Raw genomic sequence first — 19,272 nt, 5'->3', positions numbered from 1 at the left:
TGATTTAAGAGAAAACTGATAGCAGTGGTAAAGATTATTGATAACACCTAATGGCGGTACGACATGGTTTTCCGTAGTAACTAAACAATACAAAGATCAAATCATGGACTTCTTTTTGTCTGAGGTCCGCGTTGAGACGAAACAGCCCGTGGCGTCGGAAGAACCAACGTGTGTCAGGGCCCGAGACGGAGAGTGGGCTACTGCGACGGTATCGTGCGTCGCATACAGGCGGGCGTTCGATCTGATTACTGGCGAGAACTGCCGGAGCGTAGACTGGCGGTGCGCGGTGCCACCGCCTCGCCGCGCATGCGCACTGTGCGGGGGCAGTGGCAGGGTGCGCTGGCGTCGCGGCGCGGTCTGGGCGGCGTCAGTGTGCTTCTAGCGGGCCGCCCGCCTGTGTGTCCGCCCAGATCGTCCCACCCGCTGACTGCCGCGCTCCGCCGACTCTGTGCTGTGCATGGGGGGTGCATGGCGGCCCGGGCATGGCGCAGCGGCAGCCGCTGAGGTAAGCCCTCGCAGCACCCACTGCCGGCAGCGCGGCGCCGACGCCGGCTGCACCTGCCGCCGGGACGGCATAGCACGGGGCAGTGCGGCATTGTGACGCTGTTCCGCACCAGGTCGCATGGGGGCCACCAGCACCACTGTGCGCTCCTATACTTACTGCATGGACGACGTGGATCAGGTTCTCGTCGCATTAACGGATCTCAGCGTTTCGAAAAGATAATTATTTACGTTCTATTGAATCAAAAATTAGTGCTCCTTGCCTTATGCCATACAAATTCGCCGTTTGCGCAATGCGGACGTGGGCGTCTTTGTCAGGCGAATGCTTACGGAAGCTCCGTTCAGTTGCTTACCAAATGCTTATGCTTCGAAGACAGACAAATTGATAACGAACATTGCTAGTTAATGGAGAAAGCGTCACATGATGCCTTTTAAGCAGCTGAAGTTAACGTCTTTTTCAAAACAACAGTTCAGCTCCTTTATAGCTCATTTATGTCGGTCCTACCGGCTGATAGTTATTTCACAGGGAACTCAGCCTGACATTGTGTCACGCTATTCCTTCCTTGATAGTTACCCACATTTAACCTTGAAACAGTTTATATCGCTTAGAGACACCATGTTTGGATTCAGATACGACAGTTCTGCGAAACTTCATGTTGACGGTTTCAAGTGTTTTATTAAATGAGTGTTTATCGGTTTCAGTCCAAGTCGCTTACGCTTATGACGACACTAGGGCATAGCTCCGTTAAAAGGTGGTTTGTTACGAGAAAGCTCTATACATCATCATAAGTATAGCACGCAGAATTACTGTAATACATCTGCACTGAAGCTGATGCGTGTCTAAGATGTATTATCTCTGTATGCCATTTAGTGGAGTTGAACTCTGTGGGAACGCTTTGTAACGTAATGTTGTTCAAACTATGATTCACTGTAAGACTAATTATTAAATAATATAATATGACAAAGTGATCATATTGAGTCGGCGTGGCCAACCACCATACCTCGCGTAACTTACTGAGTCTATTTTTCAAAATATGATTAACAACACTGGGTCTTCTGCAGTGCAAGATAAATGTATTAAGGTTCAATGTTCCCTTTTATGCAAGCGCTGACGGGCATTTGTACGTTGTTCTCGCTGTCGGTATTACTTACGTTTCTCTCAGGGTGCATTTTGGAATTAGTAATTTTCATATGAAAAACGATAATCATGTATTGACCTCAGGTCTGTAAAGTGGGATTAGTGCTTCTCCGAGTCGCTCAAGATGGCACACAGCACCACACCAATCGTTCTCTTGTGGCGTTGCTTATGTTTCTAGGGTTTTTTCTTGCTGTGGACCGTTGTGCGTCAAGAGCAATGAGTTGCGAAGTGACATAAGTCGTATAATGATTTTATTCCTCGACATTCTATAGAGAATACCCCGGAGCACTCTTCTCGTTGTCCAAGCAGAAAGAAGTGGGGGTGATCCGGTACATGCCCCTTATTCGCACCTGCCGTCAAGTTCCATCGAGCAAGCCGTTTGGATCGAAGACATGAAAGAACAAACACAACATTTTCCGTATGCAGACACTTGAATTGTTATACATAGACTAGCTGAAAATCCTAACCAATGTAATAAGTATTTAACGTTTAGGGTGGTGACAGTGTATGAACTACGGAAAAGAAATTATATATTTTCACCAGGAATTTTAGTATTTCTCTCTCTCTCTCTCTCTCTCTCTCACACACACACACACACACACACACACACACACACACACACACACACACACACACACACACACACAGAGAGAGAGAGAGAGAGAGAGAGAGAGAGAGAGAGAGAGAGAGAGAGAATAGTTGAATAAGCGGCAGCGCACAGTGGCGTCGGCGGATGCTTGCTCGCTATGCAGCGGTGTGCGCGAGGTATTTTTAAACCTGCGCTTTTGTAACGTCCGCGTACTTTCGCGATGAGCGCCGTCTTGCACTACGTTTAAGTCTCTCCGCTGCTACGGCTTCCACAGCCGTTTAGCGCTCACTTGGGCTTCACAGAGGGACCCTCGGCTCCATTCTTGTCGTTACAGCTTCACAGCAGTGGCGCCGGGTGCGGAATATTGACTTTCTTAGCGTCAAGGGCGAAACAAATCCTGAGAATATGGAATATCATTGCTATGTACAAGTAAGATTCTGCAGCGTCATGCTTGTTTCATTGCTACTCGAGGCGCAGTTGTTGTACTGAAGTCGATTTGCAGAGAGATTAAAGACGAAATAGATATCAACGCCTAACGCGACCCGACGGGAATGTCGAGACTTCTGTTAATTACTCGTGTTAGTATTGGTGTTCAAAACTTCCGGTATTGATTTGGTATCTGTGTAGTTGGTATTATGATATAGTTTGCCAGATGATCATAGACAGAATCTTCAGTGATAACCTTTCAGTCAAAATGAAGAATTCAGTTAAAGAAGACGAGTTGCGTAATTGGGCCACGTATAATAAATTTCCTACTACCAGTGCTGGCAAACCATGCAGTGTTGTTGTAGTAGTTACAATACTGTGATACGGCTGAATGCGTAGAATTGTAAAGCGATTTGCAAGCAGGATGTGTCCTGCGTAAGTAATGGCTGAAGTATTATGAGCAGTCTTAGACATTTCAGTAAATAACAGCCTCACAAACATATAAGCAGACTTAATTTCATGTATGTTGGTAGCGTTTTTTTTCTGTTCGGCACGAGGTTGTTGCTGTGATTTAATTTCGTTCCAGAAATTCGATTCACTATATAGACGATTATATCGCCATTCTTAGTTCGTCGGCGTTACACAAAACGGAGCCAGTTTTTCTCGTTCCTACGAGCGTTGTGGTAATGGATTTTCTGACCGCTGATCCTTATTTAGACAAGGTATGTAATAAATGCTCATGCTAATTCTCCTGGCGTGACATAAACGTTTAGAATACACATTCCTGTCGACGTGGCTTCTGATTTCTTTGCCATCGGTATGCGTTTTGTGACGTGTAACGGAAGCAAATGCGTAAACAGTGTTTCTACCCCAGTGTGTGTCTCATTTTCAGGTCGTTACATTGTAAAAGAGTTGATTGGCTGATGAGGGCTATTGCGCTTGTGTCTCGTTTTCCACCTTGACAACTGTATTCCGTTCCGATAGGTTTTGCATTAGCTCTCCGATTAAGTGATTATATATTAATACAAGGCAGCTGTAGCAGCTTGGCGCAGAGAACACCAGTCGCGGAAATGGAGCAAGATCGTTCATGGCAACGCTCCGAATTGTTTTCATGGAAATGTTTCCAGCTGAGGTTAATAGCAGACATCCTTGCTCCGGAAACCGGTATTGTGGAAAAGTTTTCTACTTTCGAAGAAGTGTGTTTCGATTTACGTGGCGCGTTCGTGCCAAGCCCTTAACGTATCCAAGTAGGGAAGCTTGAAGATGATTACAGAAGTGATCCTACGATATTAACGTCAATTTTATGAAGTAGTTCGTGGTTGTCTCCACCACTGCGTGCTTGCGTGGCTTTGTGATACGTTAATGTAAACGGTACTGAGACATTTGCCGTGGCTTTCTTATTCATAGATGTATTGTTACTAAACACGCTGTCTGGAAATAACATGTTATGTAATGTTTTTTCTAGTACGGAACGTAGAAAGAAATACAAACCGTAAGTAACGTAAAGTCTTCCATAATCGATCCTACATGACACATAGAAAGTATTCATACACTGAGAAAAAGTCGAGGTGTTGGGTTGATGCGTGCACATTTACGAAGAACAATTTTCTTGGTTTCGACGCTAATGCGCGACCCAATTATTGAGGTACAATGAGTGAATGGAGAGAACTGGACACTAAGACCTAACATTTGTTAAGGTTGACTTCAAAAACTTAACATATTATATATTACAGTGTCACAGACAGTAATGTGCATTAAATATCACAAAGATCAGTCGTGCCCTGAAGAACTGTTGACAAACTAGTATTGGAGGCAATTTTGAAATCCCAAACATACCTTAAATTTTGGTGGAAGGGCACAAAGCCATAAAACAGGAGACTTCCGTCATTAATTCCACGATTTTGTTTCTCTGTGTGCCATGGATTGGCGTAGCACTTCTCAAAGTAATTTTGAAGCTAAGTGTAATGACGCCTTACGAGAAATTCTAAGATGCTCCACAGTTTCTGAGCACTAGTTAAAAAGAGCGTGGAAATATCTTGGTGCTGCGAGGTTTACGAGAGAGCTTCTCGTGCATCATTTTACAGTTAGTAAACATTACGTTGCGTAAATAATGTGGTCATAGTTATTTAGCTGTTTTCTATCAACGGCGTTCTTTGGTACTCCACAAGGAATAGACAGCTGTATATTTGACATAAGGCATGTTTTTTGTTTCCGCTTTTTTTTCGCTTCTCATATCACGTGTCTTACCCGTCCTGACGTTTATGTTCGCGTGTGTATTTGCCCCAAAACAAAAATATTTTGTGTCGTAGCATTCCTTGTAAATATGAAAATACTTTTGCTCACGTTCGACCTACGGTGTCCATATACAGCGTTTGAAGGGAAAATAAAGCTCGGATTCATGACACAGTACATGTTTAATACTTCGTAATTTGTCAATTATGATTACATAACTGGACATCTCTCTCTGTATATCTGTTGGGACTACCTCCAGAAATGAAGTACAACGTTCGTGCAAAAATTTCAGAGACTGATTTTATTCCTACGGTGGGAGCTTGAATGAACAACTGTAAACAATAGATGTGCATTTGATCAGTTAGTTGTGTGCGGGCAATGTTAAGTAGTAGACGTGCGACCTTAATGTATCAAAGTTGTTTGTCACAAGTCACAATGGAGCAATGAACGGAGGAAGTCTAAATTAAGTGCTCTAGACGTTCTCCAAAATGGTTTGAAGAAGAGAAAGTGTGAGTAATGTTTGGCCCGCATACCTCGCCTCCCGAACAAAACGACATATGGACGCCTGCCGTGACTGGATTGAAATGTAAATCGTCGACAATTTTTCTCTGGAAAAAATTGTCACTGGTAACAATACGTGGTGTTAGTGTGAACGCTCCAGGGTGCAGAAATTCACAGGAACGATCAGCGCTTTGCAACTTACCGACACGCGAGCCGGTGTGTCGCGCGAGCTGAACATCATCCCAAAGCAGGACCTTCCTGACAGTTTCATATGGTTGTACGAAGGTTCTGTGCATTTTACTCAAGTTGGAGGAGACTTCGTAGACCACCTGAAGCAATCAAACTACCGTCTTAACTTTTCTCTAGTTCTTATTAACCCAGTCTCCAAACATTTTGGACCGTCAGGTTAAGTTTCTGAATACTTCTTGCTCTGACTAGATGTACGGATGTTTTGCTTGTGGAGTTGATGACGTGTTGTTTTTCACGTCATTAACAGATATCCAGTTATGACCGTTTTGTTGCTACGAGAGCATAAGAAAATAACCAACGCATGAATGTAAACCGGATTCGTACGAAGTTTAGTAAGTACGTGAACTACTACTCGGTGGTTTCTGGTCAAGGCTTTGATATTTTGAAAGAGGTAGAATAAATGAGGGATTGAAAGTAATGTCAGCGTAATGCGCATGCGGAAAACAGGCAATGAAGAGAGCGATATTAATGTGATGCATTGAGATTATTTCTTGATACCATTGAGATGGAAGAATAATCTGCAAAGTTTCTGTAATGTTTGCTTCAGTGATGTGATGAGTGCTACTTAGTTGAGATGCAGGGTGTTTATGCAGTCGTATGCTTCCCCATATAGAAAAGAATAATATATATAGTAAACTGCTGGTGTGTACATATTTGTCGACGATGTTATGCTGATGACGTACATTGAGTGTTGCGGTGGTAGATCATGTTTCTCGTTTCATAGCAGTTTTCTACGCTATTAAATTCACGTTTCAGTTTGTACTATGATTTTAACTTGTTTATACTCAAGACTTTGTATTCATGTATAACATCTGATGGTGTTCGCTATCCTTGTCGAAGATCAGCAGAATGTGTTGGCACGAAACATCAAAATATAAACATAACATGGCCGCCTTGTAAATACTAGTCGCTCTGTATATGTTTTGCATTCTAAGACGTTCCGTTTGCGTGAAGTACGATATTGTCGTAGTATTTAAGGTGATTTGCCTATTGTAAAAAAAAATGGCTCTGAGCACTATGAGACTCAACATCTGAGGTCATCAGTCCCCTAGAACTTAGAACTACTTAAACCTAACTAACCTAAGGACATCACACATATCCATGCCCGAGGCAGCATTCGAACCTGCGACCGTAGCAGTCGCGCGGTTTGCCTATTGTACTTACCGACAAATACGTAAGTGGTATGTTTAAGATAAGGATCGTTAATGACAAATTAGTAGTAATTTAACAAAATAACAGCTTATGGAGGAGGCTTATGAAGGTGGCAGGGGTAAAATACAGGGAGCGAAAGGCTATTTACAATTTGTACGGAAAGCAGATGGCAGTTATGAGTCGAGGGGTATGAAAGGGAAGCAGTGGTTGGGAAGGGAGTGAGACAGGGTTGTAGCGTATCCCCGATGTTATTCAATCTGTATATTGAGCAAGCAGAAAAGGAAGCAAAAGAAAAATTCGGTGTAGGTATTAAAATCCATGGAGAAGAAATAAAAACTTTGAGGTTCGCCGATGACATTGTAATTCTGTCAGAGACAGCAAAGGACTTGGAAGAGCAGTTGAATGGAATGGACAGTGTGTTGAAAGGAGGGTATAAGATGAACATCAATAAAAGCAAAACGAGGACAATGGAATGTAGTCGAATTAAATCGGGTGATGCTGAGGGAATTAGATTAGGAAATGAGACACTTAAAATAGTAAAGGAGTTTTGCTATTTGGGGAGCAAAATAACTGATGATGATCGAAGTAGAGAGGATATGAAATGTAGACTGGCAATGGCAAGGAAAGCGTTTCTTAAGAAGAGAAATTTGTTAACATCGAGTATAGATTTAAGCGTCAGGAAGTCGTTTCTGAAAGTATTTGTATGGAGTGTAGCCATGTATGGAAGTGAAACATTGACGATAAATAGCTTAGACAAGAAGAGAATAGAAGCTTTCGAAATGTGGTGCTACAGAAGGATGCTGAAGATTAGATGGGTTGATCACATAACTAATGAGGAGGCATTGAATAGAATTGGGGAGAAGAGGAGCTTGTGGCACAACTTGACTAGAAGAAGGGATCGGTTGGTAGGACATGTTCTGAGACATCGAGGGATCACCAATTTAGTATTGGAGGGCAGCGTGGAGGGTAAAAATCGTAGAGGGAGACCAAGAGATGAATACACCAAGCGGTTTCAGAAGGATGCAGTAGGTACTGGGAGATGAAGAAGCTTGCACAGGATAGAGTAGCATGGAGAGCTGCATCAAACCAGTCTCAGGACTGAAGACCACAACAACAACAACAATGGAGGAGGGTAGGTGTTTTGTTGTTCTGGTATAAACCTATTTTTCCAAACGTTTAGCAGTGCTTTCTACTTACAAATTAATGCTTTACAAGGGATGAATCATGTATGTCTATTGATCTGACTTATACAGCGTATATAGAAATGTGTTGCCGTGCTGGATAATTAGTTTGCTGTAAGTGGGTGAAATTGAGTGTTTGTTATGAAGTAACTAGTCTGTCTGTAAACCGAAGAGCGTGCAGTGCTGTTAGTGTGGGAAATGACGTTTACTGGAAGAACGCTACAAATACTGTACTGGAACATAAAATTTCAAGTTTCCCGTCTAGCACTACAAAGGCGCGTATAGTGGTTTAAGTACGTACTGCTGACGTGAGAGCCTTGCGCTGGTCCTCTTAATTGGAAATTCCTGTATTCAGCGTAGTGTTAACGCATTTAGTAAAAAATCAACACTTGCGGGCGAATCATGTTAGTGTAAACAGTGCGCGGGTGCACTTTGAGACTCAGTTGGGTAGGGAACTTGGGGACTCGCCTACTTGTTCTTCGATTTGCAGACTTACTATAGTAGGAAAATCAGTGAGGATGAAAGTACGACTTAAGCTCGGATGTGTGGTTAGTCTAAGAACCCCAGACACGAGCGATGATGCGCGATCTGTCTGCAAATTGGACTTTTGTGGGCAAATAGCTGATCGTTCGTAACTCCCAGTAAGTTACACCGCACGTGGTGTGTGGCAGTATGACTGCGTGGCTGCAGTTCTTTTAACTAGTTATTAAGCGTGGTTGTGTACTTCTATTTCGTTTCGTTATACCCATGTGGAGTAGCGACCGTACGTCTAAGTATGTAATTATTCAGGGAGCACGAACAAGTCTGAAAAGTGGAGCTGACGACCTAGTTGGGCGCGCACGCGCACATGTTTGTGTTTTTCACATTTACTCCTAAACCGTTGGAAAGATTTCAGCCAAACTTGGTACACATATCGGTTACTGTCAGATATCAATCGGTGTCTGGCAAGAACTGTCTCTCATAGTTCAGGAGGTATGATGTCATAAGCATTGTAATGCGTGAAAAAATGCCCCATCGTACATGAATTATAATACATTTATTCCTTATTACCAAGACACTCCTACAGTCGGGTCAGCTTAAGTAAATTCCTGTCATTTGGCAGCGCTTTGGACTGCTTTCAACTGCTAACCGCAAACAGATGTAGGTGAAAACAGTATCCGTCTGCAGAGCTGTGAACAGGCGTTGCCTTAGCTAGACATGTACAAAATCACGTTGTAGGCACACGAAGCAGCTGCGCCCAGCGTACAGAACCTGTTCGCCATATTACGCTACACGTACTCTCGTTTTTTGTTGTTTTATTCTGTAGTTTCTAATAGAAAATTGGCATAATGAATATCCAGGCAGTGCCGGGTTTATCAGCTAGTAAAAAAATAAAAACATTGATAATCTTAGATTTTGCAATGAGCAAAATTTGAATCTTGTTTTATAGACTTGGAAATTAATTGAAATTTCATAGTAATAGTCACAGCTCCAGCTGGCTATTTTGTTCTGACACACCAAGGGACTCCATTAAAGTTTTCGTCTCAGAAGTAAATGATGCAATGTTTAATGTGAATGTGAGAGTATACGTATTCTACAGCTGTACGTAATTCCTTTGTCATCTCATTTAACGTGACTCTCCCTTACAGAATTTGCAACCAGAATTATCAATAGCATATAACATTTTTGTAGTTGCATCGAAATTGCAAAGCCATGTAGTGAAACTGAAAATACAGACTGAATAGAAGCGCACAACACATTTGGCGTTAATGAAACATATCGTGTACTCTGTCAATTACGTAACAATCCCCAAGAAATGCATACCGGAACAAATTCCATGTTCGTCAGATCTCGTTTGCTCTTGGTTTTTTTCTTTTTTGTACTAGTATTAATCCGTTTACGCTTATCAACTATCACCTCAGGTAAACATATTTCATTTTCCGTAGTTGAATTTTATACCGCTGTGCCGTTCGGAATACAGTTCGAAATTGCTCGGTAAATCGTTTGTGGCATTGTCGAAGCAAGCGATATCGCTGCCTTGTTGCCAGAGATCCCTCTGCAGTGTTTGGGCCACTTGACACTAGAATAGCTGGAAGGATCATTTGGCTCCTAATGCTATTTGCATTAAAAATCCATTACATTGTTAATGTAAGACCGATATTTTTTCCCTTTATTTGTATGTTATGTATACGTTTCAGTCAGAGGACTATCCCGAAGATTTAGAGCATAAATTGCTGTTTTGGATACAAAACAAAGCTTATCTACCCAGAAATTTCTATAGTTCCTGAAAATCGTCATTTCTTTCATTTGTTTGTTTGGGAACATTGAAACCTCACTTTAAGCAGATTATTGGTACTTCTCGTACTAATTTTTCGCAAATGTATTTTTTGCATTTCGCAAACCTGTCGTCCGTCTTGTTTTCTTTGCACGTTCCGATTGACGCCTTTTTGATTTGTCCGAACCTACATCCGCTTATTCGTTTGATTGGATTTTCGTCCCTATACAACTCTTCGTTGTTTCCGACTCGTGAGCGGAAGAGTGGATGCCTTCTTCTTTAGATTGTTTTTGATTATTTTATTGTAGATGATCCTTATACAAACTGCTGCCATCTCTACGATATTGTAAAAGAACTTCGTCGTCTATTTCATCCAATCATTTGATCAATGACGTCCACACCAAATTCGTGGCATTATAGAAGATACAGAGAATGATTCCATCTTTCCTTCTTTGTTTTATGCAATATCAGGATATACTGTGCAAAAAATAATTTTATTTTTATGTCATTATTTACTTATTTAACCACATCTTATAAGGGCTTTCATTCCCTTTCTTATATCGGGCCAGGGCTTCACAGATACAGTACCTTACGTAAGAAATAACAGTTGTAATGTGCAAGAAGTATTAAAGTGATTTGAGTTTCTATAGGGACAATGTAAGTAATACTGACTATAAACTAACGAAGTTAATACTGACAGTACTTCTTCTGGTGGTAGTATTAGTGCTGCTATTGGTGGTGGTGGTGGTGGTGGTGGTGGTGGTGATAACAATATTCTTAATTATCCCATGGTACACTGTCAGGGTGCATTGCGGCTTAGCAATCTTTTTCAGGATGATGATTGAATGTAAATTATTCTTCACGTGGTTAGGATATCGTGGCGAATCTAGTTCATTATTCACACTAATAATGGTTTGTTGTGTTGAAGATACTTGGCTACCTAAGGGTGTGCGAAGAAGTTGTCGGTTGTCATGTTCCTCCCTTGGTTTAGAAAAGGCTCCATAAGGTAAAAAATAAAAGACACTCTCAATGATTGGTTATGTGGTCGGTATCCCGTCTTACCAAGGCAAGGGTAGGGATTGCAAGTGTGCTTGGATGTCACATCAGCAGCTGTCCAAAACCTCAGCCAAATTTGTCAGGTTTGTTTGGTTATAACGAACTTTTCTTTGCTTGGAAGAAACTATTTATTTTCATGTGGGCTGTAATAACGGAGGCAGTATTACACGAACTCGTTCCATATTTCAGAAATACGAGCGAACTTGCCCGCTGGAGTCATTCACTCAGTGGCAGCACATGCTATGGGTCGTGTGGCCCACATGCTACCTAGAAATGCTCTGAGTACACTGGAGACGTTTAGCTATAAAGTCCCTAAATCCATCCTCCACACAGTCCCAATGTCCATAATTTTGGAGCCTTGAAGAAAGACATTCATGACCGTCGATTTGCTTCAGATGAAGAGGTGACGCCTGGGCACAGTAATGATTCCATAGACAACCGGAAACATTTTACCATGAAGGCATCGACCGACTTGTCCCACAGTAGGATAAATATATCAACAGGTACGGTTGTTGTTGTTGTTGTTGTCTTCAGTCCTGAGACTGGTTTGATGCAGCTCTCCATGCTACTCTATCCTGTGCAAGCTTCTCCATCTCCCAGTACCTACTGCAACCTACATCCTTCTGAATCTGCTTAGTGTATTCATCTCTTGGTCTCCCCCTACGATTTTTACCCTCCACGCTGCCCTCCAATACTAAATTGGTGATCCCTTGATGCCTCAGAACATGTCCTACCAACCGATCCCTTCTTCTGGTCAAGTTGTGCCACAAACTTCTCTTCTCCCCAATCCTATTCAATACTTCCTCATTAGTTATGTGATCTACCCATCTAATCTTCAGCATTCTTCTGTAGCACCACATTTCAAGAGCTTCTGTTCTCTTCTTGTCCAAACTATTTACCGTCCATGTTTCACTTCCATACATGGCTACACTCCATACAAATACTTTCAGAAAACGAATTCCTGACGCTTAAATCTATACTCGATGTTAACAAATTTCTCTTCTTCAGAAACGCTTTCCTTGCCATTGCCAATCTACATTTTATATGCTCTCTACTTCGACCATCATCAGTTATTTTGCTCCCCAAATAGCAAAACTCCTTTACTACTTTAAGTGTCTCATTTCCTAATCAAATTCCCTCAGCATCACCCGACTTTATCCGACTACAGGTACGGTATTAATTTGAAATAAGAAGCAGTTTACTTTTTTCCTAGTTATCATTTGACTGCCTCTCACATTTCTGACTTTTGTTTTTGTTGTATTCATAATGCTGAAGAGTCTTTCCGCTACAGAATTAGTGATAGATAGTAACATAAGCAATAACGCAAACGCAGCGTTTTTAATGTGAAACTGTTAGCCAAAACTTATACAAACTAGTCAAAACGCTGCGTCCTTGAAAACAGCCAAGTTGACTTGATCTTTGGAGTTATATTGATTCTCAGTAACATCCATATAATTTATGTAAAATATATGAATGGCAAATATTTGACATTCACTTTTAATGGTTGTGAGAGGCAATCTTAGGACTGAAATATTGGAGTATCTTAAAATGATTCAAGCTCCTGGTCAACCTTTTTAGGAGTTGGTAAATTAATATTGTAATACACTACTTTGCTGTGATCTGCGATTGAGCAACTTACTCTCTCCGAGCTTAATTTTTGACAACACACGACGACATTCTGAAACTAGGTCAGTAGCTTTATTATATAGGTATCCTACATTATAATCAGTGGAATCAATTATTTCTTGCAAACCTTTTTGCACAAAAATAAGTTTGAAAACCATTCTAGCTGGTAGTACGATCAACATTTTATCATCATCATAGGCATGTCCAGTTTTGACATCCGTGTGCTGATAAAGTAGACTGACTTTATTTATCTCAAAAAGGATTTCACTTAATAACAATAGCCAAGGCAGCGAGAACTAGGGTGGACTGTTAGAGCACCATGAAGGAATGCAATAGCAGCACAAGTGAAAAGGCAGTACCATTGTTTTGCTATTAGAGTGTCAGATTTCGTTGCACCATGAAACAAACCATTATCAACTATGAGAAAGACAGGAAATGATCGTATGTTTAGCTGGCATCGTTAACAATGATGCCCCCGAAGAGCAGATGTTCCATATTCTTTTTATTTGCGTTAAGGTAATAGAAAATACCCATTATGTCGCAAAGTAATTCTTTTACGAGCTAAATTTAATCGCCAGTCGCTAGATAGTTACAGTGGTGTGTGTATATATATAAAGATGCGAAAAATCGACATACCTGGCAACTCTGATATAGCTGCCATCTTCATTGTTGCGCCAGTTGACTCCAGAAACTGTTGTGAAGAGAACCGAGTTGAAAAGATATGGGTGGTTCAAATGGCTCTGAACACTATAGGACTTAACATCTGAGGTCATCAGCCTCCTAGAACTTGGAGATACGTAAACCTAACTAACCTAAGGACATCACCCACATCCATGCCCGAGGCAGGATTCGAACCTGCGACCGTAGCGGTCGCCCGGTTTCAGACTGAAGCGCCTAGAACCGCTCGGCCACTCCGGCCGGCGAAAAGATAAGTACTTCATCCCCAGTTGTCTCTAGCAGAAATTGGCCACCTTACGCCAGATAGGCACTTTCTGATTCAGTATCCAAATTCTCAAGGATACGTTAGTAAGACCACTTTGATGCGAATAACAGCAGCAGTCACATAAAATATGAGTGAAAAGTTACGGTCTTCAGTGTGACAATTTTTTCGACAATGGGCATTACCATCATTTGAGGGAGCGGATGTTAATCAAAGGGACATGCAACGCAGTTACCTTTGTAATTTTCAAGAAGTAGTTACGCAGAGGTCAGTTGACACCTCCCACTGTTGTTGGTGTACGTCATGAAATTTCCTTAAAATCTTGGCCCCCAGGGGCTCAGCATTCATTTGCTGGGTACGGGCTTGGCGACCCCGGGGTTCCTGAGCTGGGGACTGGTAAGCGCCGCCAGTCCTCTGTCACCGTAAGCTCTGGGCATACTTCAACGACCACCGTACGGCGCGGCGGTGGAATGTTGTGTGTCTCAGAGAGTGAGGATCTTGGCTTGACCGACCGGATCGCGAGGATGGAATAAACCTCTATGAACAACCCCTCAATCTCAAGGTGTGCTGCGCGCTGATGAGATGCATGGCTGTTGAGGTGGAACAGTCGTTAGCGGACAACCTCTGGGGAACCTGCCGCACCTCAGTTGTATAAGGCTTACCTAGGCTCGCGGGGCTCTGTCTAGGTGGACTTGTAGTTCCCTAGCTGCTCGTGGGACCGAGATGGATCCTTCGAAATCCTCTTTTCTTCCTCCCAGTGGAAAGGGTGGGCCTCTTAAGAGGGCTCGTGCAGTCAGTCCCCCTGACTCCGGCACTTCTTTGACGACTCCAGTCTTAGGTAACAGAATGCATTCTGGTAATTCGAATGTGTTTCTCATTGTGAAACGGAAGGAAGGTAGTTTCGAGAAGGTTTCGCCCTTCTATATACAAAAGGGATTGGAGGGAATCTGTGGCTCCTTAAAATCGGTGAAGCGCTTACGTAATGGGACCTTGCTAGTGGAGACTTCCACTTCCCAGCAGGCAACTAATCTCCAATCTGCTAATTGCCTTGGAGAGTATGCCATAGACACTGAACTGCACAGCGCCTTGAACTACAGCAAAGGTGTTGTGACATGCCGGGATCTAGTTGACATTCCCAAGGAAGAACTGCAACGTGAGTGGGCTCCGGAAGGTATCGTTGATGTCCAACACATCATGAAGAGGGTTGATGGCAATCTTGTCAAATCCGACTCCTTTATTCTGACCTTCAGTAGCATAAAACTTCCTGAACATGTTAAAGCTGGCTTCCTTCGCCTTAGTGTGAGGTCTTATTTCCCGACCCCAATGCGCTGTTTTAAATGCCAGAGTTTTGGGCATACCACCTTAGGATGTAAAGGCGAAGCGACTTGTGGAAACTGTGGTAAGGCTACTCATGAAGGAGTTGGTTGCTCGTCTCCGGCTAAATGTATTAATTGCTTTGGGAACCACCCTGTTTGGAGTAGAGACTGCCGAATATTTTAGAGGAACGCAAAGTTCACGAAATAGGCACTAACACCTGCAGCTGTCAGTGCACTTGCAACGCAGCCAGTGTTTCAGAGCCAGTAGCCCCTACTCGAACGGCAGACAAAGGTACATTGGCGAACTTAGGCCAGCCCCTGGCACCTCCAACAGCTGAGGCTGTTCCCAAGCCCAGTGCGCCACTTACCACTCCCACATCAGCTCCCCCAAAGCCCACCAAACCACAGAAAGCTCCTGTACAGCAGCAACAGCGGGTCAGATCCCGTGGTAAACCATCTGACCATGCGGATGTTGTTTTACGTGAGGCTTCATCTGACTCTTCCCCGGAGTTGATGGAATTCGATGTGTGTGTGGGGCAATCATCTCGTCCCACGATTGCCCCTCCACCTGCTGCGGTCTCCCCGCCCCGTCGGAGAGACAGGATGAAGGTGCTACCCCCAACATAGATGGCTCCCATACTTCAGTGGAACTTGCAAGGGTTCAGGACGCATGTGGAGGAACTTCGTCTACTCTCTCAGGGTAGACCACTGTGTCTATGTCTCCAGGAGACGTATTTCCATCCATCATACTCCCCTGAGATACGAGGCTACGCACTCCACAAAAAGGACGACCTGCGTAGGGAGAGAGCTAGAGGCGGCGTAGGTATTTTCGTCAGGACGGACTACCACTCCTCGCCTCTCTCACTTACAACGCCTTTACAGGCCGTTGCTGTGTCCGTGCACGTGCGTCATCCATTGACTGTATGTTCGCTTTACTTGCCCCCACATGATACACTTGATGAAGTGGCCCTCACCGACCTTCTTACACAGCTCCCCCAGCCATTCATTATTTGTGGTGATTTTAATGCCCACAATGTGCTTTGGGGCTCTGCAGTTACCTGCCCCAGGGGTAGAGCAATTGAGAGGCTTCTCCTGTCATCCTGTGCCTACTTGCTCAATGGAGAACAGAGTACTCATTTCTGCACAGCGACTGGGTCGTTCTCTGCCATCTCGCTTTGCTCTCCAGCTCTTGCCACCAGTGCTCACTGGGAAGTGGTTGCTGACTTGCACGGCAGTGATCATTTCCCAATCTGGATTCACCTGCCAGATGGCTTGGGCCCCGAAAGGAGACCACCACGATGGGTGCTCAGTGGAGCTGACTGGACACTTTATAGCCAGTTGGCCCAATTCGAACACTGTGCGAATGTTGAGGTGCGGGTGGATCATATTACCAAAACGGTCCACCACGCCGCTGCAGCATCCATTCCACAGTCCACAGGCTACCAGAAGAGGCCACCTGTGCCTTGGTGGAGTGCCGAATGCCGCTCTGCAATCAGGACCAGGCTTGCGGCTCTGCGTCGGTTCAAGTGTCGACCGACAGCTGAGAATCTTGCAGCCTTTCGGGTGGCGAGGGCAAGATGTCGCCGCATTATTCGTGAGAGCAAGAAGAGGTCATAGCAACAGTTCCTGAACACCATTAATCGTTCCACCAAAAGTTCCATTGTGTGGGAGACCATCAGGAGAATTTCTGGCAGAGGAGGGAGGTGCCCCATAGCTGCTGTAATGAATAACGACACTCTCCACACGGATCCGTGAGACATTGCCCAGACTATGGCAGAGTATTTTGCCACAGTTACTGCAACAACCAGTCAGGATCCAAGTTTCCAGCGCCATAGAGCCGTTGCTGAGAGATGTAGTCTGGACTTCCAGTCCACCTCTCATGGAGTTTACAACTGCCAAGTTTCTATGTGGGAGCTGGATTCTGCATTGTCTGGAGCTCGTGACACATCCCCTGGTCACGACAGGATCCATTACAGTATGCTATGGAACCTCACAATGCGCAACAAAGAAATCCTCCTCGCACTTTTTAATGCCATTTGGGCGTCGGGTCACTTTCCTGACACGTGGCGTGAGGCAGTTTTAATTCCTTTTTTAAAACCTGGGAAAGACCGCACGAGCCCGAGTAGCTACCGTAGTGTTGCCCTCACTAGTTGCGTGGGGAAGACGTTGGAGCGGCTGGTCAACCGCTGCCTTGTCTGGATGTTAGAATCGCGGCAACTCCTTAGTCGCTTTCAGTGTGGGTTCAGGAGGTTTCGTTCCACCTTCGATAACCTTGCCCTCCTGGAGGCGGCTTTACAACAAGCTTTCCTACGCCGTCATCACCTTCTAGGTGTATTTTTCGACATCGAGAAGGCCTATGATACCACTTGGAGGCGTCTCATCCTGGAGCAACTTTACGAATGGGGTTTTCGTGGTTGTCTTCCTCTTTTTATTCAGTCTTTCCTCTCGCCACGATATTTTAGGTACCGAATTGGTGACGTCCTGTCTGATCGCTTTGAGCAGGAGAACGGTGTCCCTCAGGGTAGCGTTTTAAGTGTCTCTCTCTTTGCCATCGCTATTAATAGCATTACGTCCATAGTGAAAAGTCCTGTCCAGTGTTCCTTGTTTGTGGATGATTTCTCTCTGTTTTGCTCGTCTTCAAGCCTTGCAACGACAACGCGACAGTTGCAACTTACTATTAGACGTTTGGATGACTGGGCGCAGGCGAGTGGTTTTAAGTTTTCCACCGAGAAGTCTGTATGTGTTCTTTTTAACCGTTCTCATTCGAGGAGGAGGAGGAGATTAGTGTTTAACGTCCCATCGACAACGAGGTCATTAGAGACGGAGCGCAAGCTCGGGTGAGGGAAGGATGGGGAAGGAAAGCGGCCGTGCCCTTTCAAAGGAACCATCCCGGCATTTGCCTGAAGTGATTTAGGGAAATCACGGAAAACCTAAAGCAGGATGGCCGGAGACGGGATTGAACCGTCGTCCTCCCGAATGCGAGTCCAGTGTGCTAACCACTGCGCCACCTCACTCGGTCGTTCTCGTTCGATTTTAACCTTTCCTGAGTTGAGGATGAGGGATACTATTCTTACTTTTAAAGACACGGTGAGATTTCTGGGGCTCATTTTTGACTCGAAGCTCACGTGGTTACCTCATCTTAAAGACCTGAAACGGCGGTCGCTTCAGGCTTTAAGTATTTTAAAATGTCTTAGCCACAGTACATGGGGGGCTGACAGGACTTGTCTGCTCCAGTTTTACAGGGCGTTTGTGCGATCTCGGCTCGATTATGGGTGCACGGTGTATGGGTCTGCGAGGCCTTCTTACTTAAAGATGTTGGACGTTGTGCACCATGAAGGGCTTCGGTTGGCCACTGGGGCATTCAGAACTAGCCCCATACCAAGCCTCTGTGCAGAGGCTGGTGAACCGCCACTTCATATGCGGCGACGGCTACTTACAGTACGGCAGGCGTATAAAACTTTGTCCACACCATACACACCTGCGTACCATACCATTGCTCAGCCTCCTCTGGCACGGTTCTTTCATAACCGGCAACGTGCGACGCAGCCCTATTGGATTTGCGCACAGGATTGCCTCGCTGCGATGTCTATGGCTGGTCTTCGTGTTTTACGTCGCGGTTGGAGCAGATCTCCACCTTGGCTCCTCCGGAGACCCAAACTTGTTTTAGACTTGACTAATTTTAAGAAAGATAGCACACCAGATTTTACATTCCAGTGTCTGTTTTTTAACATTTTAGATGTGCATTACGGTTTCACTGTCGTTTACACTGATGGCTCCAAACAGGAGAATTTCCTTGGCTGTTCTGTAGTGTTCCCTGATCAAGTTACCCGGATTCGCCTCCCTGCTGAATATACCATTTTCGCAGCGGAATCGTGTTCGGGGCGATCGATTTCTTCTCTGCTCCGATTCTCTTAGTGCCTTACAATCACTGCAGAACCTGTACCCGACTGAGGAGATGATCCAGCTGATACATGACCAACTGGACTTGCTCCAACGGCGGGGTAAAGAGGTATCCTTCTGCTGGGTGCCTGGTCATGTCGGAATATGGGGCAATGAACAGGCCGATCGGGCTGCCAAGGAGGCCTGCAGAGAGCAGGATGTGGTCCAGTGT

At 44.3% G+C, this 19,272-nt stretch overlaps 1 protein-coding gene across 4 annotated transcripts in view; it reads left to right on the top strand.

The window, feature by feature from the left end:
• The first annotated feature begins 384 nt into the window (after positions 1-384).
• The window catches only part of LOC124595956 (stress-activated protein kinase JNK), a 578,539-nt gene continuing 559,651 nt past the window's right edge, over positions 385-19,272 (top strand). The window contains exon 1 of one of the 4 annotated variants that reach the window (XM_047134879.1): positions 385-505. The gene's annotated coding sequence lies outside the window, so the exon portion shown is untranslated. The remainder of the gene's footprint in view (positions 506-19,272) is intronic. The other 3 variants (XM_047134881.1, XM_047134882.1, XM_047134880.1) reach the window with 3 other exon arrangements.

The sequence above is a fragment of the Schistocerca americana genome, chromosome 2 (assembly GCF_021461395.2).
Source record: "Schistocerca americana isolate TAMUIC-IGC-003095 chromosome 2, iqSchAmer2.1, whole genome shotgun sequence".
Taxonomy (NCBI): Eukaryota; Metazoa; Arthropoda; class Insecta; order Orthoptera; family Acrididae; genus Schistocerca; species Schistocerca americana.
Note: the sequence above shows the minus strand (reverse complement) of the source record. Positions and strands in the feature narration are given on the sequence as shown.